This window comes from Lytechinus pictus, chromosome 18 (assembly GCF_037042905.1).
Source record: "Lytechinus pictus isolate F3 Inbred chromosome 18, Lp3.0, whole genome shotgun sequence".
Taxonomy (NCBI): domain Eukaryota; kingdom Metazoa; phylum Echinodermata; class Echinoidea; order Temnopleuroida; family Toxopneustidae; genus Lytechinus; species Lytechinus pictus.
The window spans coordinates 1120707-1147089 of NC_087262.1; the positions used below are offsets into that span (position 1 = coordinate 1120707).

Genomic DNA, 26383 nt, shown 5'->3' on the forward strand with positions numbered 1-26383 from the left:
ATTAAAAACAAAAGAGAAATCAAGTTAATCATCACAATAAAGGTAAATAAGACTAATTTACAGGATGATAAAAGCATGGAATAATAATCACCACTTAAATTCAAACATCAGAATTTAAGAAAATCTGCAATTTCCATTCCAATTTAAAGCAGCTAGTAGACCAAATCAGAACAAGCACTCATTTAATGAGGATTAAATTTGTGTTTCCTTTCCCTTTAATTCTACAATTTCATTTAAAAGCCACACACCTATCATGTAATTCTGGGAGGAAAAATATGCCCCTAAAGACATTGTATGGGAAAACAATTTATCTTCAATATAAGAAAGGTATTTAAAGGATTTCAATTAATATGACTGGAAAAAGTATCCATGCAGGGAATATTTTCATAGTATCGCATTGCAATTCACTCCACATTTTTTAAAGACTGCTGAATGCCTGAATTGTTTTAGTGTTGATTTTTACATAGGACTTTACTTCAACTTGATAGTAGAGAGCTTTTCTCTTCCATGTACATGTATGACCCAAAAATGCTCATCAAATTTGTTAATCAAGATTATTCCCTGGGTGTACATGTATTTGCAAACCTTTAAATGTTTTCAAGTGTATTTGTCATAGAGATATTTTTTCCCCAAAAATGTCTTTGAGGAAATATCCACAAAGGGTGCTATGATACAGCATGTAGTTCAAAGTCCAAAAAGGAGCATATCCTGAACTTCAGAAAATAAGTCCAATTTAATTTCTACTTCCTTTTTCCTCTTTTTGAGCTGTACCCATTTATGAAAACATCCAATCTCATGTTCTAATCTTATATGTGCATCATTGAGTTTAATAGCGAGTTCAATTTAACAACTCTAAATCTCTAATCTTAGGTGGTGTTCCAAGAAAATATTTGCTATCAATCGAATATATTCTGTTGCCATTTTACAATTGATTAGTCACTTTTAACAATAGCAACTCAGATTACACTCCTTGTTTCAAGGAGCTTATCAGCAATCAATCACAAATTTGTAATTAAATGTAACTTTAAAACTTATGATTGATTTAGAGACAGAAAATAGACTTGCAATTGATCGCAAGTTTCTTGCAATGCCCCTTAGTACTTAAACCAATGAAATTTGAGCATCAATGACGATGATGATGATGGTGGTGGTGATGGTAGTTTGGTGGCGGTGGTAGTGGTGATGGTAATGGTGATGGTGGTAGTGGTGGTGGTGATGGTAGTTTGGTGGTGGTGGTAGTGGTGGTGGTGGGAATGGTGGTGATGGTGGTGGTAATAGTAATGGTGGTGGTGGTAGTGGTGGTGGTGGTAATGGTGGTGATGGTGGTGGTAATAGTAATGGTGGTGGTGGTAGTGGTGGTGGTGGTAGTGGTGGTGGTGGTAATGGTGGTGATGGTGGTGGTAATAGTAATGGTGGTGGTGGTAGTGGTGGTGGTGGTAGTGGTGGTGGTGATGGTGGTAATGTTGGTGGTGGTAATGGTGGTGGAGGTAATGATGATGATGGTAGTGGTGGTGGTGATGGTAGTGGTGGTAATGGTGATAGTGGTAGTGGTGGTGGTAATGCCAATGGTGGTGGTGATGGTGGTGACAGTGATAATAATAGAAACCACATCATTGTCACTATCAATATCATCATAATTATTAAGACGCTGGGGTGAGAACATAATACGCCCGCCTGTTACGCGGAATATGGAGTTATTAGTCAAGCAAGAAAAGTAGAAGATGGCGACTTGACCTTTGACCTTTTGACCTCAAAATCGATAGGCTTCCTGGGATCCATGCTAGTAATATACACACCAAATTACATGTATATGAGCCTAGGTAAAGTTAAACTGAGTTATCGCGTTTACAAGGACTTCAGAAGGGTAAGATGAAAACATGTCACTGTGACCTTGACCTTTTGACCTCAAATCAATAGGCTTTGTGGGATCCATGCTAATATCATACACACCAAATTATATGAGCCTAGGTTAAATTAAAATAAAGTTATCGCATTTACAAGGACTTCAGAAGGGCAAGATGAAAACATTTCACTGTGACAGGCTTCCTGGGATTCATGCTAGTATCATTCACACCAAATTATATGAGCCTAGAATAAATGGAAGTTATCATGTTTACACAGAAAAGTTAACAGATGGACAGACAGATGGATAGACAGACGGACACTGAGCGTGATACCATAATACGTTCCGTCCCGTAGCTGGGCGGGCATATAATAAAAAATAATACATCATTATCAATTACTCATTAACAGGTAAATATTATCAATTATAATGATGGCTTTTCATACTTAAGGTAATATGGTATGTAGATAACTTACTTCAAAAGAAAAATTACCATCATTAAAAGTTACAATAAGAGGTGCAATTTTGCTGTGCAGCAAAATCGCACTTTTTCTTATAATAATAATAAATAATAATGTGACTTGTAAAGCGCCAAATCCACTCTGTAGAGTGCTCAAGGCACATAAAGAGCTAGGAGTTAAATAAAAGAGATTCAACTTTTAATGATGGTAATTTTTCTTTCAAAGTATGTCCTTATATATGAATATTCATAAGCCTGCTGGCCACTGCAATACACACAGCTGCAGGAGGTTTTTAGACTAAAATTATCATCAATCTTTGACAATACTTGACTCTACACTTGGGGAAACACCAAGCCAGAACACTGGAATATTTCCTTTCTTCTGGTTCTCGGTGTAAAGTCAAATCAACTGTCAAATATTGCTGACTTGGTCTGTAGTATACCTTGCTGGCTCCTGCGAAAGGGTTTTCATTGCAACAAAAAAATGTGTGAACAAACCGCACCAATAAACCACATCTACTCACAGCTACTTTGTTAAACGTGTGTCCATGCCCCAAGTTCCAAGCACCAAATCCCCTGCTGAAACAGTCAAAGAGATTTGCGTAATTTTCCCTTCACCAATTCGCATTAAGATTCGCCCCTTTTGTTTACCACTCACATCAACACGTGTTCGTCGAAGGTTCAAAGTTTGTTGACCTCAAATTTTGATATTTCGTAACTAATTTTTCTTGTCCATTGTCAAGGCTCCACATTAACTTTTTTTGGTGGCGGCCTGTTCTTGCCACCAAAACCTTCATATGATTATTTTTGTTGGCCCGATATTAAAGTTTGGTGGCCCCAAAAACAAAACAAACTTCTGAAATATTAATTCTGCAGCCACTACACTAAGTTACTTTCACATTGAATATCTTGTATATGAACCTTGTTTGCTGTTATTTTACTTTGCAAATGGATTTGTGGTTAAATATAAATTGTTCTATCATTGTAAATATGAAATGATTGAAAGAGAATAAATGAATTGTATTTTTCCCAGATGGTGTGGACTTTTTAAAATCTCAATATAGACACACACTCATAATGGTAAAGTAAATTAATTATGCATAACAAACTCAGATAGATGTACAAAACAATGATTTTTCCTTTCTTCCTCTTTGAATCCAAAACCTAGATTATGCAGGCCCCAAATCCAGTTTATTTTTGTTTTCTCTTTTGCAGCATATTATTGTAGGAGAAAATCACAGAAAAATATGCTGCAAAATTAGAACAATGCATAAAAGAGGAAAGTGAAAAACAAACAAAAATGATTTTCAAAAAGTATAGGGCCTATTACAAAAAGAAAACAAAAATAATAAAAGAAAGAAGTGAAAATAAAACAAAAGAAAAAAAAATGAAAGACCAGTTTAGATTTTTTAGATTTCTTACTCTTAGTACTAAGACTAGTTTTAGTTAGTCTTAGTCTTAGCACTCATAGGATAGCAGCAACATTTCGTATCGCATCTCCCCGAGTCTGTATAACAAGTTAGGCTGCTAGCGCATGGCTAGCTGCAATGGCTTCAAGCAAAGCGTTCGTTTTGGTATCGATCGGCCATTTTGTTTTCAATTTTGACAGGAGAACGAACAAGACAGAACTTTTCCTTTTTTTTAGACTAAATTAGGCCTAGAGCCTAGAGGGTCCAGTGTCATGAGTGAGTGCAGGTGCAGCCTGCAGGTGTGCCTCGATGTCAGGAATTCTGTGACACAATAGACCTTCATCCATATAATCGAGGTAAGTGCATAATTTTTTTTTAATTCTTTTATTTGGAGTGCTACTGCGACCACATTCTACCCCATTTTTTGGAATTGGAGAGTATATGTTTGACTAGTATTTACACGGACGAGATTTTTGTCCGACAAGTTGTCAGATCTGACATCTTTCCTTGATTTTGATTGGCTGTGAGGCACTGTTACTATGGTAACTGTCGGATAAAACGGGACTTGTCGGATAAAACATCCGACAAGTCCTTTCATGAAACGCTCCCCTGGGCTCCGGCCCGCGAAAGAAGCTAGAAGCGGGCCGGAGCTCCCTGGGTTAAGGCCCGTTTACACCGCATCCGGCACGGCGACCGTGCACGGCACCACGGCAATCCGGCACGGCAAAAAAAATCGATCCCCACTAAATCCTATGAAACTGTTTCCACTTCAATGGTGCCGTGCCGTGTTGTACAACACGGCGTAATTTGCCGGATTTGCAGATCGATCAGCAAGCCATTTTCAGAGCACGGCACACGGTTTTTTCACTTCTGGCCAATCACAGTCCAGATAAATTACGTCATTGCCCACATATTTTCTGATCAAGCGACAAATCGCCTGCGGTGATAGTCTATGGGAGTTTACGTGTTAAATGCAAAATCGCACATACACGTAAGTCTACGTGTATTACCTGCTGAAGAGAGCTAGAGGTGACTGAAGGAGGACTTGATCTTGCAATTCTTGGTCTGGTAAGCAACTACTTAAGAACAAGTGTCATTTCGCATACTGTAGAACCGAGCCCCCAGAGAGTAGAGCACAATAAAATAAGGCCAAATAATATAAGGCCGGCCTGGGATAGGGCCTAACGAGTAACGTTATGATCTAACGTAACCCAGAGAGCTCCCGCCCGCGTAGCGGGCGGGAGCCCAGAAGCTTACCGTGTATTTTACCATTGTCACCGGACTAGGGTGATTTATGGTCTAAATATTTCTCCAAATGAATTGTGAAAACGGAAAGTATACAATTACCACGATTATATGGATGAAGGTCTAACGAGTGGCAGATTCCTGACATCTGGGCACAGTCTGGAACCTCAAAAAAACGAAAAGTTCTCTCCTCCTACCCAGTCTCGATCGGCCATTTTGTTACGATTTTTAACAAAAATGGCCGATCGAGACGGGGTAGAAGGAGAGAACTTTTCGTTTTTTTGAGGTTCCAGACTGTGCCCAGATGTCAGGAATCTGCCACTCGTTAGACCTTCATCCATATAATCATGGTAATTGTATACTTTCTGTTTTCACAATTCATTTGGAGAAATATTTAGACCATAAATCACCCTAGTCCGGTGACAATGGTAAAATACACGGTAAGCTTCTGGGCTCCCGCCCGCTGTGCTGGCGGGAGCTCTCTGGGTTAGATCTAACGAAGATCTAACGTAAGTTAGCTTAGACTCGGTCTTACTTAAGAAGTTCTAACAAGATATAGGCTCCTATCTAATTTAGATAGGCTAGATGTTTATCCTAGCCTAAGTTACATCTAGATCTAACGTTAGACCTAATGTTAGACTCGATAATCAATTAGGGCCTAGACTGGCCTAACGTAATTACTAAATAAAAAAAGTTAGGACTTAAAGATAATGAAAGTAGTTGCAGGAAACACTGATTTCACGAGAAAGTGTGTAAAAAAAACCGAGCTTGATTGTCACTATATTATCGAGGATCTAGATCTGGTACAGTTACATGAACTGAACTTTGTGAAATCTTGAAATCTACGCTGAAAAATGTTCATACTGAAGATCACCAACACAGATAAGCGCACGTGGGACAGTGTACTATTAAAAATTATTGCTTTGAATGTCGGCCCGACGCTTGACCCAAATCCCGTGCTTATTTGCTAATTTCTCAGCAATTACACAATTTCTTCCGGAATCCTTTGGCACATATTTTTTATTTATACAAACAGACACTTTGGTGGTCACATTAGATTCTGTAGACTGTACGAACTCATTTTGAAATCGTTACCACAACTGGCATTTATCTTTAACTTAGTAGAGCCTAGTCTAACTAACAGTAACATTAGGCCTAACGTTACTTATAGTTAGATCTAAGTTCTAACGTTGGGTAGACCTATAACTAACGTTAACAAAAGTTAGACCTGTTGTTGGTCTAACGTTAGGCCTCAGTAGTCTAGAGTCTTCACATAGGTCTAACGTTAGTAACACTAGTACATGTAAGTTAGACCTCTGAACGAATATGGTGAATTCCAGGATGAATTATTAAGATATAGACTAGCCTAGCCTAGTAGTAGTACTTTAGTTTTAGTAGTAGGGTCTATAGACTATAATAGATGAGAGCTAGGCACTGAGTCGTTTTGTCAGCAGCAAGAGTGGCAGATAGGAGGGTGGCAAGGAATTAATAAGAGGGGATCTGGAGTGGTGAAACTTGGGTAGCCTGAACTGAAAGAAGTTAGACAGATTGCTCACTTTGACCATATTTTTGTGGGACCCTCTGGTCGATCTGTTCTAGATCGACACAAATGGTGGAAAGCCAGTAGATCTAGACCCTAGTAGGAATTTTGGAGTCCTAGGCTAAGGAGTATGGCTAACTTAGTTATTTCCCACAAACTATCTGGAAAAGACTAGGCCTACGAATAAATAATGTAAAAACCTAGACTCTAAATCATCCCCATATGACGTCATACTTAGGCTTAGCTAATTAACGTTAGACCTTGTTTTCATTGAAATATAGAGTCTAGGCCTAGTCACTAAATTTAGGCTACTATAATTTTGGAGAGAACTTGCATTAAAAAAAGTTATTGTTTCTAGTTTGTCAAAAATTGTCAGTCTGTTATTATGTAAAGGATTTTAAAATGAGCGCACTTTCCTTTATCCAGGGGCAGCTCAATCGTGGGGCGATGGGAAGGGGTTTGGGTTGGCACTGGTTTGCCCGAAATAGAAATCCCCCAGAACAAAAGTGACCCTTTTTCAATATGAAATATGTCCTTTGTGTGCTGGCATAACTTTTAAATCTGCACATTTCTGTTCCAAAAATTGATTGCTTTATTTGTGTAATTTCATTCTTTTTTCATTGGTTTATTTTTTATTTAGTTTTTTTTTTTTTTTGGGGGGGGGGCTGAAGTGATTGGGTACGTATACTATACAGAGAAGACATAATTTGCTGACATTTTATTCAACAAACATTTCATCCCTAAAAAAACATTATATGGCTTAGCTTATAGGCTCTCATGGAGGCAAAAAATTGTGCCTCTATCTTTTTTTTTCTTAACATGACCCTATGTTTACATGTACTTTTCAAATGATAAAAAAATATTATTTCAAGCTCTTGAAGGAATTTCTAGACGATCACTTTTCTCTACAGCTAAGCAAAATCATTTCAATTAGGAGAATTTCTATTTGTGCATTATAAAAATGGGACCCTGATCAGCAAGCCTGCCAGTTACAATGTAAATGTAAGAAATTGCTGATTGGGCACTGGCCTTTCACTAATCGCTTTTGCAATTCTTTAAACCTTTATTATTATTATTTGCTAACAAAATTTATATGGAATGTGTTGCATGACAGATAACCAACATGGAGGAAGCCCTTATCCTAGAAGTGTAGGAAAATCCATTCCTGTATGACAAGAGATTGGAGATGTTCAAGGATACAGAAGTCAAAAAATGATGTATGACATGACATTGGGCGTCAGCTTGTAATCTCAGGTTGGTATCATTTTACGTCATATTAATTTTTTTCAAACTTCACGATTTTTTCACTATCAATTTGAAGAAAAATATTGAACAATGTAAAAGAGTTATATTTGTATGTGGATGTTTGAAAGCAAATCAAGTTCACAATCTAACAACTGTAGCTAACTTCTGGTTGTTGTAATTCAATGAATACCAATGGTAAGTTTTGGTCATTATGGCCATTTTTAAAATTGTTTGCACATGTGTAAAATAGTGTAGTGTTTAAAAAAAAATAACAAATTAAATGAGACACAAGAGCAAGGGTATGTAAATGCAGAAAGAGACCTTGCTTTGTGATGTGGACCAAAAACTATATACCAACCCCTCCTCACAAATACGTAATATAAATATCACGTCACTTTTACAAGCAAAAAAAAATGGAGGCAAAATTCTTTACTATCAAAAGCATGTTGTCCAATTTCACATTGAAATATTTCGGGGGGGGGGGGGGGAGTGGGTAGGGCTTGAAATGAGTCATAAACAGAAATGAAAATTTTCAGAGGTTATAGGAATTAGATTTCGTGTTGTTTTTTCATTATTTTAAGGTGACGTAGCGAGTTGAGGGACAACTTCCTAAAAAACGACAGAAATGGAGAGGAAGAGTGGTGACGGAGCTCCCTCAAATGCAGCACGTAAATACAAGTACAGTGAGGCAATGGAATTCCTACTTCCCCACATACATAATCGAGAGTAAGATATTCAATATTTTGTTTTCTTATCCCAGGGAAGAGAGAATATGTGTATATCAATTTGAATTCATGCAAAGAAATGTATTGTATAAATATGAATTCTGATATTGTGCTGCACTTAACCCAGGTTTAGTTTCTGGGTTCTGACAGGAATTCCTTGCAACAGGGAACGGTCGGGCAACAGCTATGGTATTAATTTGCACTTGTGCACTCTGCAGGGTGGATATGAGCGCTCTCATACAAACTATACAAATCATTTTGAATTATACATTGATGATTGGCTCATTCTCTCATGTTTACATTAACCCGTTTCCTGTAATTATACATATTCCACATTTTCATTCAATATGATTTATCATATTTGTACTTGACTACCTGTGTAAAATAGTACAGGTTAATGGGTGTTGCATTTCCTTGAAGTGAGAGCCATTAATTGCCTTCAGAAAATTACCCTTAAAAAAATAAAACTAAAGATGTTTCGAATATTAATGAATTAAAGAACAGACAAACTGTATCGACTTGGTACATGAGAGTTTTTTTTTAGTATTCATTATTATGAGCAAAACATATGAAATAAATTTGAACATGATTTTTCTGTCAGCAGAACAAGTTCAATCTTGGATCCTGTGTTTGATGTAGACACACCAGGAGAAGCCTGTACCAAGCAGGAAGAAACTGAGCAGGAGAATGGTGGGTGACATCTGTCCACAACGTGGGTCAGTCTTCCTCGTCATCATCCTCAGGCACGTCCGCAACATCAGTCCAGTCTTCAAGTCCCAACTTCACTTCAAATCGAGGAGACAATGTTGCAGTATTTTCAAAGCACTGATAGTCATGGTGACAACATAACTGTAGATAAATTTTTCTCCAGCTTGTCCCCCATTGTCCCACACTGTAAAAGTTACCTCAATGCCAGCTCCATTGCTATGAGGTTAAATTTCGGTCGTCTGAACATTGAACATACTACTATAGGAATTAAAGGACATGTCATCTAACTCCAAGTCGATTCTTATTGATGTTATAAACATCTCACAATTTAAGAATCCAAATATGTTTCGTAGATTAAAAAAAAAGTTAACGGAAAATGCTCTAACTTGCTATGCTCCACCGCTAAAAAGAGAGCTGATATCTTATTCCCTCTGACCATGGAGCTAATAGCTCTATGCTCTGACATCACTCAATACTCATCCGATTGTTAGCTAACAAAGGGACAGTGGTTTGTAGTTTGCCAGAGCTAACAACCTGTTAACAGTCTCAACATAAAAGATGCAATGTCAGACATGCAGCATCACCAACAAATTAAAAGTGGTGTATATATGATTACATCTGAATTACTTATGATAAATCCATATGAAATAAATCATTTGCAGGAAATCTACAACTTTAATGACTGATATCGTATTATAAACAACGACACCATTAAATGTGTTATTCTAATTTCCACTTGAATTTTTCACTTTGACATCTCCATAGGCGGTGGAAGCGGGGACAGGTCCCCCCTAAATTTGAGGTGGGGGACGGTCCCCCCCCCCCTAAATTTTTAGTTGATAACCTTTTTTTTTATTTGGCTTCCACCGCCAATGTACATCTCCCATTGTTACAGTTGCAAGTCAGTCTCAATTTGCAGAAATTACGATTGTGAAGGATTATGATCTTCCTCTTTTGTAGATCTGGAAAATATCGTCTGAGCATGTTCACCATTTATTAAAAATATATTTATTTCTTAAATTATACTTGAATTTAAAATCAGGATTTGTTCACAGATAAGAGAAGTTGAGCATTTTGCACATCACAGAAATTTGGTTCATGCAAATACATGTATTAACATGATCACTAGTAATGCACTATCAAATATCAATACATGAAACCAGTTACTGTGAAAATAAAAATGATGGGTACTGGATGGAACGTTTCTGGACTAATGTTTTATTTTGGAAACAGAGATCTAGGATTGTTTAAAATATGACAAAATGTTAGAAACAAAATTTTATCTCTAAACAGAATGGCAATGACACTCCTGTGGCCTGTTTCATAGAGAGGTACAACTATCATAACTTTGTCTTTAATATGGCGCAACATCCAATTATAATTGTGGTTTCCATGGTAGTTGCCATAATGTTAAAGTACTTTTGAAATGGGCCCCTGGACATGAAGAATACTGACAAAAGAAAGTTGATTGTGAAATAAAAAGAATACATTCATCTTCAAGAAATTTTTTGACGCCCCATGCATTTTTTGTTGTTTATATATCTCGTATTATTTTTTTCTGTAATAAATTAATGAGCATCACTTTTTTTTCAACAACAAATATAATGTAGATTGCTGAAGAACCTAAAATATATTTGGAGCTGAACTAAACTCAAAATAAAGATGTCGACAAAATGAAGTCCAGTGTTGCTCTTATTTATTGGGCCAGACTTCACTTGGCATTGCTTTTAAAGAACAAGTCCACCCCAACAAAAAAGTTGATTTGAATAAAAGAGAAATATCCAACAAGCATAACACTGAAAATATCATCAAATTCGGATGTAAAATAAGAAAGTTATGACATTTTAAAGTTTCGCTTAATTTTCACAAAACAGTTATATACACATCCTGATCGGTATGCAAATGAGGAGACTGATAACGTCATTCGCTCACTATTTATTTTGTATTTTATTATATGAAATATGAAATGTAATTTTCTTCTCATTGTCAAGAGAAACAATTAATTCCTCCCTGAACATGTAGAATTAGCATTGGTTTAGTCAAGTTGGTCATTATTGTCAAATAAATGAAATATTGTATTTTTCAAACAATAAAAAAAAAGAAATAGTAAGGGACATCAACTGTCTCATTTACATATCACTGAGGTGTGCATATCACTCTTTTGTGAAAATAAGCGAAACTTTAAAATGTCATAACTTTCTTATTTTCCATCCGATTCTGCATGAATTATGCTAGTTTGATTTTTTTCTATTTATTCAAATCAACAGTTTTCTTGGGTGGATTTGACCTTTAAACAAATAATATACCATATTCAAATATGTTCAGAAATAATTTCTTATAACCAATTTAACTAATAGAAACAGAGAGAATAGAAGAATCAAGAAAAGTGGAAGAACTAAGGGTGAAAGGTGAACCAATGAGCACGAGGTCATGAATGAAGAAGAATGTTCTGAATATAAATGAGAAGACAATAGAAACATGTGGAGTTGTAATGGCAATAGAATCTGATATATAAACTAAGGAATGAGATGAACAGGCGACAATGGCATAGAAATGGGAAGTGAAGTATGGAAAGCAAAGTGTAAAATAAAAAGATTAATCATGACAAAATTCAATTACATTTAAATAGAACGATCCATTCCCGTATAGATATGAGTGAATAACAAAGAATATTTGTGTCTGTCCAATGAGCAGTCTGTCAGATTGATGCTTCTTGGTGGAATTCAAGACAATATTAATTTATACATACCCAGGTCAAAAAACCAGTTAAGGACCAGTTCATCCAACTGGTACTGGTACCAGTTGATTCCAGTAAGCGAACTGGATTCAATATGGAAATTGGAATACTGGAATCAACTGGAATCCAGTTGATTCCAATACTGGAATCAACTGGAATCCAGTTGACAAATTGTAACTGGTACCAGTTGGAAATACCAGTTGGCAACTGGTCCTAACTGGTACCAGTTAGCAACTGGTACCAGTTGACAACTGGTCCTAACTGGTACCAGTTAGGACCAGTTGGAAACATGAGTTGTCAACTGGTGCCAGTTAAAACCAGTTGGAAACACCAATTGTAAACTGGTGCCCGTTAGGACCAGTTGGAAAAATGAGTTGTGAACTGGTGCCAGTTAAAACCAGTTGGAAACACAAATTGTCAACTGGTGCCAGTTAGGACCAGTTGGAAACATGAGGTGTCAACTGGTGCCAGTTAAAACCAGTTGGAAACACCAATTGTCAACTGGTGCCAGTTAGGACCAGTTGGAAACATGAGTTGTCAACTGGTGCCAGTTAAAACCAGTTGGAAACACCAGTTGTCAACTGGTGCCAGTTAGAACAAGTTGGAAGCACCAGTTAGGACCAGTTGGAAACATAAATTGTCAAGTGGTACCAGTTAGAAACACCCTGCAATGTATAGCATAAACAAAAATGAATCATGTGGGTATGTACATTCCCGATCTTTTACTCTTCTCGTATAATCACTCCTTCGTTTTCCTTGCGCACACACACATTAGAATATTGGAACCAACACCCCCCCCCCTCTCAGGCGGTTATTTCAATTATAAATTATCTTCAATTATCTTTACATTGAATGTCCACTCCTGTTATAACAATGTGCATTGACAAGTGAAATAATTATCCTTGCACATAGGACTGATGAAATGAATCAAGGTAAATTTGTAGCATTGTATTGAAACCTTGTTAATTTCCACATGCACAATATAACAGGATTGGACTGTAAACTTGCTCTGGTAAATCAATCCCTCAGTCTCTTTTGAAATCTGTACCAAAAAACATCAGAGAATGACAAAAGTCACAAAAAACATCCACAGTATATGGTATTTAAACTAGGAATTTAATGAAAGAAAATTATGTTACAAACTGTAACATGCTGTGTATAATTCTTGTATTATGTGTCAACAAAGATCATTAACTTGCACAGTAAATATGTAGTCAATCCAATTTTTACATGCTAGCTTGGAGACAAAATTTGAATATAATGCATCTAAGCATTTACCTTCAATAAATAATATGTACTATTTTTAAAGGAATGATAAAGGAGTCTTTTTTTAATTATTATTTATTGAGATCTTGGGGCCCTCACTGGCTCTGAAGAGGAAACGTGAAACAGGTACCTTCCTTTCTTGTAGTGGCACTTGATCTTTGCTGGTAGATGCGATGTATCTGAAGATTAGAAAAAAAAACAATGGAATGAAAAATAATAAGTACAGTGAATACCGTAATACAAAATTTCAGTGGTGTAAAATTATATCTGCACATAAAGAAAATGCATGGGATAGTGAAACTTCTCTAAGTTCCATATTTCAATGATTCAATTATAAATGATAGACAGCACATCATCATTTTTATTACAACATGTATAGTAAGTTCAAATGGTCTTGGGAATACTTCTGAAATTGACATCGCAGAAATGAAATTGCCTCGACCTTATACCTATACATTTATTTTAATAATAAAGACTTAGACTTTGTATGTTTGCATATATGTATCTAGGAGTCTATGTTGCACATTATCTGCTAACATCTGATGGGTATTTCATGATTGTCAGTGCCGACTATTTCAGTGAAATCATTGCTTTTGATTGGCTGAGAAGCACTGGCCTCTGACTGTTACTATGGTAACTGTCGGAAAAAGACAACTTGTTAATGCTGACAACTTTCAAAAAGCAGTTCCCAGAACATGTTTAAAAACGCAAGACAAAGCAAAAAAAAAAAAGAAATACAAAATTTTATCCGAGGATTAAAGGGATGGTCCGGGCCGAAAATATTTACATCTAAATAATACTTGAGTAAAATTCACAGAGCAAAATGATGAAAATTTCATCAAAATAGGATAACAAGAAGTTATTGAATTTTAAAGTTTATCAATATTTTGTGAAAACAGTTGTATGCACTTCGTCATGAATATTCATTAGGTGGGCTGATGTCACATCTCCACTTTCCTTTTTTTTTATGTTACTAGATGAAATCATAAATGTTTGATTTTTTCATACATGTGTAAATGATGCGTCTCCATTGTAATGAAATAAGTTGCGTCAATAACTAATGCACCTAATCAGTTGCCAATCCAATTGTCAATAGTTCTTGGTTAAAAATATCTTAATAAACCTAATCTCATATTACACATACTGGTAAGTCAGAGGTAAAAAACAACAAGAACCAATTTAATTTCAAAGATAAAAAAATACTTCAGCCTCCAGATTTAAGAAAAAAATCAGGAAATGTTATTTTAGTTCAGACTAATTGTGCACGTTTCATTTCGGAGGTCAATCTGAAATTATACTTCCAGTTCCAAATTCACGCCATTTGGTTATGCAAAAGCATGAATTAAAATTGATGGGCATGGGCCCATGTCACTGGCTAGCCTAGAGGACTCCATGAAGATAATTTTATCATTTTTACATTGCATTTTCATCACGGAGCCTAGACAAGCCTCCTATAAGGTTGCTCGTACAACTGTGTAAACAAAGATAGATTTCCCTCGGAAATCCACCTTTCCCATAATGATTTTTGGGCAAACATTAAATTTTTACATTTTGTAAGCCTTGATACTCTAAATGTGTACAAAGGCTTTAAAAAAAATTAATTGTAAAATGTACAAATTGGAAATTTTCTTACAAAAAGAATCCCTTGCTTGCAGATCTTGTCCTCACTGCCTCTGAAGAGTTCACGTGCGACAGGTACATTCCTTTCCTGTACTGGCACACATTCTTTGCTCGTAGATGCGATGTATCTGAAGAATTTTTTTCAAAAACAATGGAGAGAAAAATAATCAGTACAGTGAACAACAGCGAATAACAAATACGTATATATTACAGTGAATAGCAATACATGTCTACACCTAAGGCGGGCAAGGGTTACTACAGAGTGTTGTAAAATTCCATTTGCACATTAAGAAAAATACATGCGATTGTGAATCAATTTTTACATTGTATTTTCATCACGGAGCCTAGACAAGCCTCCTATAAGGTTGCTCGTACAACTGTGTAAACAAAGATAGATTTGAATTTTCCTCGGAAATCCACCTTTCCCATAATGATTTTTGGGCAAACATTTAATTTTTACATTTTGTAAGCCTTGATACTCTAAATGTGTACAAAGGCTTAAAAAAAAATTAATTGTGAAATGTACAAATTGGAAATTTTCTTACAAAAAGAATCACTTGCTTGCAGATCTTGTTGTCCTCACTGCCTCTGAAGAGTTTACGTGCGACAGGTACATTCCTTTCCTGTACTGGCACACGTTCTTTGCTGGTAGATGCGATGTATCTGAAATTTTTTTTTTTAAACAATGGAGAGAAAAATAATCAGTACAGTGAACAGTGAATAAAAATACGTCTATATTACAGTGAATATATAGCAATACATGTCTACACCTAAGGCGGGCAAGGGTTACTACAGAGTGTTGTAAAATTCCATTTGCACATTAAGAAAAATACATGGGATTGTGAATCAATGATTCAACTATAATGATAAACAGCACATCATCATATTTATTAAAAAAATGAGTAAGTTCACTTGGTCTTGGGAATACTTCTGAAATCGATGTCGCAGAGATCAGTCCTTCATGTTTATAATTCTATGGAGCTCAATAAATGGCTCTCCTTATGCCTCCGAATTTGCTTTCCTAGACACACTCAATTTTATAAAATGCTCAATTGTTGTAGATTGTTATTAAAATTGTAAATGCAACAGCTGTGTAGCTATTAATTAATCTGTGGTGAAACTAGGCTTGGGTCATGTACAAAAATATCGCGCTCCTCAAAAAAAAATTATAAGTAGGGTGTCCGGACTCATATTAGGCCTAAAAAAAGTGCTAGAATTTCATATTTTACATCTTTAAAACCATTAAATCACCATCTCTTTTCCATAATTCTCATAATAGAAGATACACAAAGACCCCGAAAGAAAACTTGACATCTGAATTACCTAACTTACAGCCTCCTCGTATGGAGGGCAGCAACGAAGTATTCGGATCTCCACTCCTGGCGGTTCTGAGCTTGGCCTTCTTCTGGAAACTACCGGTACCCCAGCTGCCCCCAGGTCATGTTCACTGACTTCATCTCCTCCTCGAGGCTCAGTATGACTCCAGGTGGTTTTGGGTCTCCCTCTCTCCTGAAATACACACAGTCAAAAAGTGATAAACAGCTATTCATGAAAAAATCTGACTCTTAAAATGGTGGAAAAAATAATGAATTTCGATTTTCGGCATTTCAAAATCTCATCAAAATCCTCAAATCGTGTGTAAAGTGATTGGTGCGCAGACACGAGGCGCTGGCCACTATCATAATGTTAAATCTGAAATTGAAAATCATAACTGGCTGAGCCTGAGTCTCAGATTTTTTCCAAGACCAAGAAAATCAGTTTCACATTCGATCACATATCTCTCTCATTTACTTATAACAATATATGGAACAATATCAACTGAAAGATTTTGTGAAATAAAAAGAAATTCATGTTAAATCTTAACACAAATCGTAAGGTCAATATGATGTATGTGCGCAGACTTGCACCGGCATGGCAGCCACATCCACGCCCGGCTAGTCGCGGCCGGCAGGCAGCGCTGAGGGGCAGTAACAGAATGTCCTGACGAACTCTAACGTTACAGCTAGCCCCGCAGCTAGCTGCGAGCCGCGCCATTTAACAAACTACGAAAAGAAAATCATAGAAAATTGTTAACTTACCTGTAGAGCCTACTGCGAATGTCTTAGCTTTCAAGTCATTGTCCAAATCTGGTCCGTGTGATTTCAGTGGTTGAATTATTATTAAAAGGGCCTTCTTTACCCTTCTTTATCGCACTAACACTCGATAAAAGTGCGGTGCAAATTAACGGCGCGGCGAAGATGGCTCTTTCAAATTCAAATTAGATTGGCGGTTTGCATTTGGCGGCGCTGGTTAATTTGCATAATTATACGGACGATAGCGATCAGTGGCACTCAGTGCGCATGCGCAGGCCCGCCCGCGCCCGGTGATTGAAGGAAGATCTGCTGAGTCAGGAATAATGAAGGGGGGGGGGTCTAAAGCAAGAAAGAAGTTTTAAAATAGATATACGAACTTCTAAACATGAAAATTTCTTCTTGTTTGGTTTTGGTTGGCAACCAGTCAAGAAATGACGATTTTTGCCTCTGCTTTTGGAGCTTTTTTTTTTCTTTGAAAGTTTAAGAATGAATTAGCTTAATATTTGTTCTTTATTTCTATTTTATTTATTTTCTTTTTCTTTGAAAGATAAAGATAGCCTTGCTTAACATTAAATATGCGCGTTATAAATAGAAAAAATTAGCTATTCTATTCACCTTCAAAAATATTTTTAGAATATCAGTGAGTTAAAAAAAGAAAAATACATTAATTTTTATATGATTTGTAAAAATAGTGTAAAATAGTCCTCTTTAACTTAAATTAGAAAAAAGGGATTAAATAGGAAGAATTTTTTTTCTCGCAACAAATATCTAGGATAACAATTTTTTAAATGTAAACTAGAAAATTTCACTGAGAATAACATGTTTCGATTTAAGTTATATGGTAATATCGAACCACATACTTTAATGAAACTTTTCAATATTAAAATCAACATAAAGAATAATTAACTTAGTTATTATGTAGATATTGTTTTCCTCTTATCCTCAATCGAGATGTGTATAGGATGGATAAATGCATGGCATTCATTGTGGTAAAAGGCTGAATTACATGAATTTGTACAGAGCAAAATTTCAGTAAACAAATAAGCAACAAAAAAATAACAAAGTATACTAATGTATAATATTGGAAAGGGGATACAAAAAGAAAAGTATACAGGGAGGGGGGGGGGGAGTAATGTCAAAAGCAGGAACGGGCAAAGGTTGGGAGTAGGCTAAATGTATATACCTTTAACATAATGAACATTTTCACATAAATATATATTTAACCAATGTTGAATGAATAACAATACATGTAGATTAAAGAGTGGATTGTATGAAATAATACTTGCTTTTTTTTTTTTTAGAAAAGTAACGCTTTGTTGATGGTAACAATAATAATAGTTATAGGAAACACATTAATGAATGATAATCATAAAGAATTATCTCAAAAGGAATTAAAAACAAAGATAAGAGGACTTTGAATTAATATGATCTGTACAAAAAATATAAATATTAATGTAAAGTGGGTTACAGTTATATTGAGCCAGTGACTTGTCGGATAAGAAATTTGAATGATTACTGCAGATATCAACAATTACAAAAATATTTCAAAAGTCAGTTACAGTTTAAGAGAAGCGACAAATAAAACAACAAAGGTATGAAAACATAGTTCTTATATAATATATAGATATATATATATAAACTCTGTTGGAAATAAGTACAATGCATTACCACTATGCCTCTTATATACATATATATATATGTATATATTATATATGTATATACAGGTTCTTACTAGAATCAACTGGTAAGTCCTATTGGTTCTAACTGGTATCATTTGGTTTGATATTCCAGTATGGTTAATGGGCTTCAAGTGGGTTATGGGTGGCCTATGGGTTCCAACTGGTATAATCTGTTCCAGTTTGGTTTATGGGTTTTAACTGAAATCAGCTGGTAGATATATACTGGTAATGCCTATTGGTTCTAACTGGTATCAATTGGTTTGATATTCCAGTATGGTAAATGGATTTCAAGTGGGTTATGGGAGGTCTATATATGGGTTCCAACTGGTAAAATATGTCCCAGTTTAATTGATTTATGGGTTTTAACTGGAATCAACTGGTAGTATATCAGTAATGTATGTTGATTTTAACTGGTATCAATTGGTTTGATATTCCAGTATGGTTAATGGGTTTCAAGTGGGTTATGGGAGGTCTATGGGTTCCAACTGGTAAAATATGTTCCAGTTTGGTTTATGGGTTTTAACTGGAATCAACTGGTAGTATACCAGTAATGTATGCTGGTTTAACTGGTATCAATTGGTTTGAAATTCCAGTATGGTTAATGGGTTTCAAGTGGGTTATGCGAGGTCTATGGGTTCCAACTGGTATTATCTGCTCCAGTATGGTTTATGGCTTTTAACTGGAATCAGCTGGTAGATATGCCAGTAATGCCTATATTGGTTCTAACTGGTATCCATTGGTTTGATATTCCAGTATGGTTAATGGGTTTCAAGTGGGGTTATGGGAGGTCTATGGGTTCCAACTGGAACACTCTGATCCAGTTTGATTTATGGGTTTTAACTGGAATCAACTGGTAGGTATACCAGTAATGCATGTTGGTTCTAACTGGTATCAATTGGTTTAATGATATACCAGTATGGTTTATGGGTTTAAGGTGGCATTAACTGGTATATACACCCATTGGGTTTCTATGGGTTCCAACTGGCATCAAATGGTCCAGTTTGGCTAATGGGTTTTAAACTGGAATATATTGGTAGATAAACCAGAAAGGCCTATTGGTTTTAACTGGTATTAACTGGTGTACTAATTTATACCAGTATAGTTAATTGGTTTCAACTGGAATAAACTTGTATGTTTTCAGCATGTCCAGTTGGGACAATGGGTTTCAACTGGAATATACTGGTATGGTGGGAGTTTACCAGTTGTGCCAATTGGTTTCAACTGGTACCAGTTGACTCCAGTTGAAACCAGTTAAAATTTCAACTGGTTTCAACTGGTTTTTTTACCTGGGTAGGACATAGATACACGAAAACCCTTAAAAATTACTTCTTGCCACGCCTGAAGCAGGCTACTTTGCTTTGGGTTTTCATGGGTACATTGGACGGTTTTTGCCTGCTGGACGGGATCCGAGCACGGCTTTATTGCCGTGCCGTGGGGCAGTGGAAACTGGAAAACAGCACGGCGTGCCGTATGCCGTGCCGGAATGCCGTGCACGGTCGCCGTGCCGGATGCGGTGTAAACGGGCCTTTAGGGTCAAGGAGATTCCCCGTGCAGAAGAAGTGCGAGGGCCGAGGCCCATGCCATTTATTTTCCAATTTTTAATGACGAATTAATCACATGCTGAATTCCCCGGCATAACGCTTACATAAATAAAAACTAACACCTTGCACAGTTAATAAGATTAAGAAGAACACTGAAACTTTAAAGAAATCAATTAAGTAACTCACCAAATCCAAATCTCAAGGGTTCACACGAAAAATTGACCAGATAGAAAAAAACACCCAGTTTTGCATTACCGGTATTTAGCAGTAGCTGGCGCTCTACATAATGATTCATTCATGTGCAACAGTGCAGACGTGAGCAGATTTTTTTTTTTTTTTTTTAGTAGGGCCTACTATTTTTACATGTATTATAAGACAAACTGGCTTACAATGATTATATTGGCATATTAGATTGTAAGCATACATTTCAAACAAGCTTCAAATTACAATACTTAACTACGAATCGAAAGCACAGGCGGCCGCATGCGAGGAAAACTTTGGGGCCGGGGCATTGCTGAAATAAAAATTGCACATTTAGTAATTGCAAATTCAAGTTCAAGTTCAAGTTCAATTTATTAAAAAACCAGACATATTATGAGTACAAATCAATGATCAGATGGTACAAAAGAATACATGATACAATATGAACGGTTTTCTAGGACCCCGAAGAAGCACAGCTTGTGAGTGGGGCCCTATACCTCTAAATAAGATGTAGATCTAAATGTACTATTGAATGACAAAGGAGAATACATAATAAACAGATATATCGACTACAAATATGTACAAAATGTACATTAAACAAGTGTCAGCATCAAATTAAAGCTATATCAAAGGATCCTATTCGTATGCGAACCGCAAAAAGTTCTAAAAAATACTTTCACTTTTCAAATTACCATGACGAAAAACCTCCATTTGAGAACACTATACCCCAGTTTCTTTTTCACCAATTTTCTTCTCCAAGTACTATAAGCCCGAACTGCAATTTAAGTATCAAAACACCTGTTTCTTGACCTCGGTCCGAAGATAACACGACAGCCCAGCACATACAGTCACAGCAGGGGCCACACACGATGAATTGCAATGTGTCTAAGAGCCTGCTATGAAGTTCCGTGTATATACACGCGGTGAAGTGCAACTTTTTTCTTCTTTCTTCTTTTCTTTCTTCCTTCCTTCCTTCCTTCCTTCCTTCCTTTCTTTATTTCTTTCTTTCTTTCTTTCTTTCTTTCTTTCTTTCTTTCTTTCTTTCTTTCTTTCTTTCTTTCTTTCTTTCTTTCTTTCCTTCTTTCTTTCTTTCTGTCTGGCTGTTTTTTTTTCGAACGTTAGGACTGTATCAATGCACGAGTGAACGGCATGCATCCCATATTTTCTTGCTGGACGGACAGAAACTATGGGATGCATCGCAGCGCTGAGGGAGGTCCCTGCATGCAAAGCATACCGTAATTTTTATTCGCTTATTTTCCTTATTTCGAGGTCGATTTTCTTCGTTCGAAATTGAAAAAGGACTAATAATAATAATAATAATAGTTGGATTTATAAAGCGCTTTTTGCCAGAGGATACAAAGCGCTGCTATTATTACCCCGGCTTTAGCTCGAGCTACCATCACCGGCGCTCAGTGCATGCAAGGAATTACTCCTGCCGGGTACCCATTCACCTCACCTGGGTCGAGTGCAGCACAGTGTGGATAAATTTCTTGCTGAAGGAAAATACGCCATGGCTACGATTCGAACACACGACCCTCTGTTTCAAAGGCGAGAGTCAGAACCACGACGCACCCACTTGGATGTCTAATATTGGATGTCTGAATACAATATGCCTTTGGAAACGTCATTAAATATCGAATACAATAATTTCATTCCGAAGGTCCTTCTACAGCTGGGCAGAGAAGTCTTACGTAATAGCACAGCTGTTGTTTATCATTTCGTCCTTGGCTTTACTGGCCTGTGGAGGTGAAATTGAGACAACGGGGATTACCTGGCCAAGATGGGTTTATCGGGGCTTGCATGGAAATGTTCAAATGAAAAATGAGAGTTTCAAAATGGGGTCTAAAACCGCAGTTTGCGATCCGAACTGCGGTGACGCCTCAAATGGGGTATTTTCGTAAGGCTTTCAAATGTTTCATTCATTCGATAGCTCGATCTCTTCTGCATGCTACTCCCCTCTTTAAAATTTCTCGCACCCAGGTTTGTTTTTTGTCAATTTTTTTTCAAAATATCCTTAATTTGTGGTTGAAAACCTTTTTTTTTTGCTTGTCAAATTTGTTCGGGTACGAAATATCCTTAATTTGTGGTTGAAGACCTTTTTTTTTGTCTTGTCAAAACTTTCCTCCAAAAAATTTGCCCCCCCCCCCTTTTTGGGAAAATCCTGGATCCGCCCCTGCATGCACCACCACTTAAAGAGAAGGAAAACAACATCCTCAATTTGGAATTTGAAGTTCCTAATCCGACTCAGCGCCCTTATTTGGGTCGGGGAAAATATATAATTTTGATGATTTGCAATTTTCCAGACGAGTCAACAGCCTATCCTAGCTAGCACTACACAATACAAAAACAAAGTTAGCTGACAGCTATGAACATATTTTTCATACGCCAGGTCGATTACGAGTTCCAGATTTTCATTGACGTGGATGGATATCGGTCTTTAGGCTATATAGGCCTATTTTTATACAACACTCAGCAATTAACATGATATGTTTTAAAGTTATTATAATATTTTTGCCCTGATGGAATCGTTATAAAAAGAAAAGAGCATCCCCATTAAACCTTGATGAAAAAGCATCGAATCATAGTCAAATCATTATCCGTCCCGTCCCTTAATTGAAAATTGCAGCAGTAGGTATGCAGGCCCTATATGAAAACTTTATCATTAACCCTTGGTCTAGGCCTATATGAGCGGTCATGCATCTGGAAAAGATTTATGTTGTATTTACAGATTTCTATGTAGATTAAGCCCGGAGATTAAGAAAATATAATACTGTACTTGTGTTTGTATGTAGATCTAAAATTTCTCAGTTTCATGCATACTACAAGGGCGTAGATGGTTTGAGCACGGGGAGGTGCACATTTTGGGACATCCTGGGGAGGTTGAACTACAGTGCAGGGGCGTCGATCCATTTTTCAGATTGGGGGGGGGGGGCAAAATCATTAACGTTCCAAAGGCGCTTGATCGTATAAGACACCCATCCACCCCCACCCCACACACACATATATATATATATATAAATATGACTCATGAGACACAGACACGTATCTCACCAACAATGCGAGCGCGAAGCGCGAGCTGATTTTTTTTTAGCATACTGACAGGAAAAGCGTGCCTGTTTATAGGGCTGTTTGTAACTCATGAGGATCGGGATACATATTTCACTACACAGATTGCACGAGTGCCGAGAGTGAGCTGAAATTTCTTTATATTCTGACCTGAAAGCTTGATTTTCTAAGCATTTTTGGTAGTAATGATTAAGATTGGTATCTAATTAAAAGAAGAATAGATGCGAGCGCGAAGCGCGAGCTGAAAATTTTGATATTTCGATCTGAAAAAATGACAGTTTAATGGAAGTTTTTGATAAAGAACAAGATATATATCCAAGAAAAGATTATTGCAAATCGAAGCAGGAGTTCTTTTGAAGCTTAAAACTGAAAATGGGACATTTACATAAACCTATTCAATTATGAAAAGTATAGGTTTTTGCTACAGAAATGATGCGAGCGCGAAGCGCGAGCTAAAAATTTTTATATTCCAATCTGAAAAGCGGACATTTTGAGCACGATTTTAAAAGAAAGAGTTTTGAATCTCAATCTCGCTTGCTGAACATTACAATCTTGTTTTTTTTGGTGGTATATCCGGAATTATTGGGGGGGCAAAATGATATGTTTGCCCCCCCCCCAAATATTTTCATTGGTGGGGCGATCGCCCCCCTGCCCCCCCCCCCCCCCCCAGGATCGACGCCTCTGCTACAGTGGTATTTATGGGCCTGGGGCCCAGGACCAAAATCCAGTTAAAACCAATTAGAGCAAAACCAATTGAAACCAGTTGGCCAACTGGTTTCAATAGGGAAATTGGAACAACTGGTTCCAATTGAAAACCAGTTGCCAATTGGTTCCAGTTAAAACAAATTGGGCAACTGGAACCAGTTGGCAATTTGTTTCAATTGGTTCCAGTTGTTCCAATTTCCCTATTAAAACCAATTGAATCCAATTGGAGGCAACTGGTTTCAATTGGTTCCAGTTGAAACCAATTGGAGGCAACTGGTTTCAACTGGAACCAGTTGAAACCAATTGGTTTCCAACTGGATCCAATTGGAACTTCCAGTTGGAATGAACTTAATTAGTTACAAATTAATTAGCATTTGCACTAACTATTGCTCATGCCAACTCAGAAGCAGTGTTATATGTCTATTATTACCAATGTAAAGGGCATTGATAAAATACAGACTTTCATATGTATATATTTATATGGAAGATCTTCAAATATATGTATTTTTGTTTGATGTAATTTGGTAACAGTTAATGGTGTACTAATTATCTTTGAATCTGTTGTAATTATAATCTATAACATTAATGAACATGGTTTTCACTGCTAAGTATTATAAACACTTATCTTAAAAAAGTGTGGTACTTGAAATTGAAAAGAATTAAATAGATACATTGTAAATGATGATGAATTCCATAAAACATTAATCTGTGCACACTGGCAGATAATATGCAAATTAACTGGTTTCAATTGGATCCAGTTGGGTAACTGGAAAATTTCCAATTGGAAACCAATTGGAAATCATTTCCAGTTACCCAACTGGATCCAGTTTTATTTCCAGTTTAATACCCAACTGGTTCCAGTTAGGATTTCCAGTTACCCAACTGGTTCCAGTTAGAAATAATTTCCAGTTGGAAGTCATTTCCAGTTACCCAACTGGTTCCAATTAGGATTTCCAGTTGCCCAATTGGTTCCAGTTAGGATTTCCAGTTGCCCAACTGGTCCCAGTTAGGATTTCCAGTTACCCAACTGGTTCCAGTTATAAATCATTTCCAGTTGGAAGTCATTTCCAGTTACCCAACTGGTTCCAATTAGGATTTCCAGTTGCCCAATTGGTTCCAGTTAGGATTTCCAGTTACCCAACTGGTTCCAGTTAGAAATCATTTCCAGTTGGAAGTCATTTCCAGTTACCCAACTGGTTCCAGTTAAGATTTCCAGTTGCCCAACTGGTTCCAGTTAGGATTTCCAGATACCCAACTGGTTCCAGTTAGAAATCATTTCCAGTCGGAAGTCATTTCCAGTTACCCAACTGGTTCCAGTTAGGATTTCCAGTTGCCCAACTGGTTTCAACTGGAAATTGTTAAATTCCAGTTAAAACCAATTGAAACCAGTTGAAACCAATTGAAACCAGTTGGAAATCCAACTGGTTTCAATTGGATTTTGGTCCTGGGGGTGCACATCTTGGGGGGATGGAACTTCAAGTCTGGAAAATCAGCCGCCGGGTACAAATTTCGTTTTGCTTGCCTGCCATGCAGTGGCGGAACTCCTCTGCCTCAACGGGAGGGTGCATGTTAACACCCAGTGCACCCCAGCTAGCCAACGCCCTTGTACTAATATCGAGTGCATAGTGATATTATTACTTCAGTTTGGATATGATCCAAATTTGCAAGCTTTACTCGTGGTGTTAGGAATTGAATAATTATCATAAGATTACTTTCAATTTCATGTATCACGGAAATTCTCATTATCATGATTATGATACACATTAAATTCAGGGTTCCGTCCACTGTACATGATGCCTACTACTACTCCGACCAGTGTTCAAACTTCAAGAAAATCAATAACCGATCAGAAAATTCAGAATAAAAAAAAAGATAAAGATGAGATCATGAGCCAAAGTGGATAATGACGGTCATTAATTTCTGGAGAGGTTGATGTTCTAGAGGAGCTATACCAACTATCTTATCTCTAGTTGCTTATATGATACATCCTACATAAAGTTTGTGCCGTGATATTTCATTTTTGGATTCTTTACTAGGCCTTAATGGGTTTTTTTCCTCCTTCTTTCTTCTTCTCTAATAGATGCTTATTAGCGCATAATCTTTATGCGCTTTACACACAAGTACTTTAGACGTATAACAGTAAGTATTACTTGACAACTTAACAACAAGCTAATATTATAATACACCTTTCATAAACAAAATAATTTACATGAGACCAAGTATGTTTTTAACGATTTTGGAAGGTGGAATTACTTAAGTGCATGATGGATGATGACCCTCAGTAAAAACAATTTATTCGATAGTACAGGTGCTGTTGACTC

General features: G+C 36.7%; 2 long non-coding RNA genes across 4 annotated transcripts; one reads left to right on the forward strand and one right to left on the reverse strand.

Annotated features, from left to right (window-relative positions):
- Positions 1 to 4737: 4737 nt before the first annotated feature.
- On the forward strand, positions 4738 to 9787 carry LOC135157551 (uncharacterized). Of its 2 annotated transcripts, none has more exons than XR_010296531.1 (4): positions 4738 to 4780; positions 7612 to 7751; positions 8324 to 8468; positions 9069 to 9787. It is a non-coding gene; the product is annotated as an uncharacterized LOC135157551 (long non-coding RNA). The 2 variants fall into 2 exon arrangements; XR_010296532.1 differs by having other exon boundaries at positions 9072 to 9787.
- Positions 9788 to 13005: 3218 nt separating this feature from the next.
- On the reverse strand, positions 13006 to 17051 carry LOC135157552 (uncharacterized). Of its 2 annotated transcripts, XR_010296535.1 has the most exons (5): positions 16877 to 17051; positions 16122 to 16307; positions 15344 to 15461; positions 14812 to 14926; positions 13006 to 13357 (listed from the first exon to the last, which is right to left on the reverse strand). It is a non-coding gene; the product is annotated as an uncharacterized LOC135157552 (long non-coding RNA). The 2 variants fall into 2 exon arrangements; XR_010296534.1 differs by lacking the exon at positions 14812 to 14926 and having other exon boundaries at positions 16877 to 17045.
- Between the last annotated feature and the right edge of the window lie 9332 nt (positions 17052 to 26383).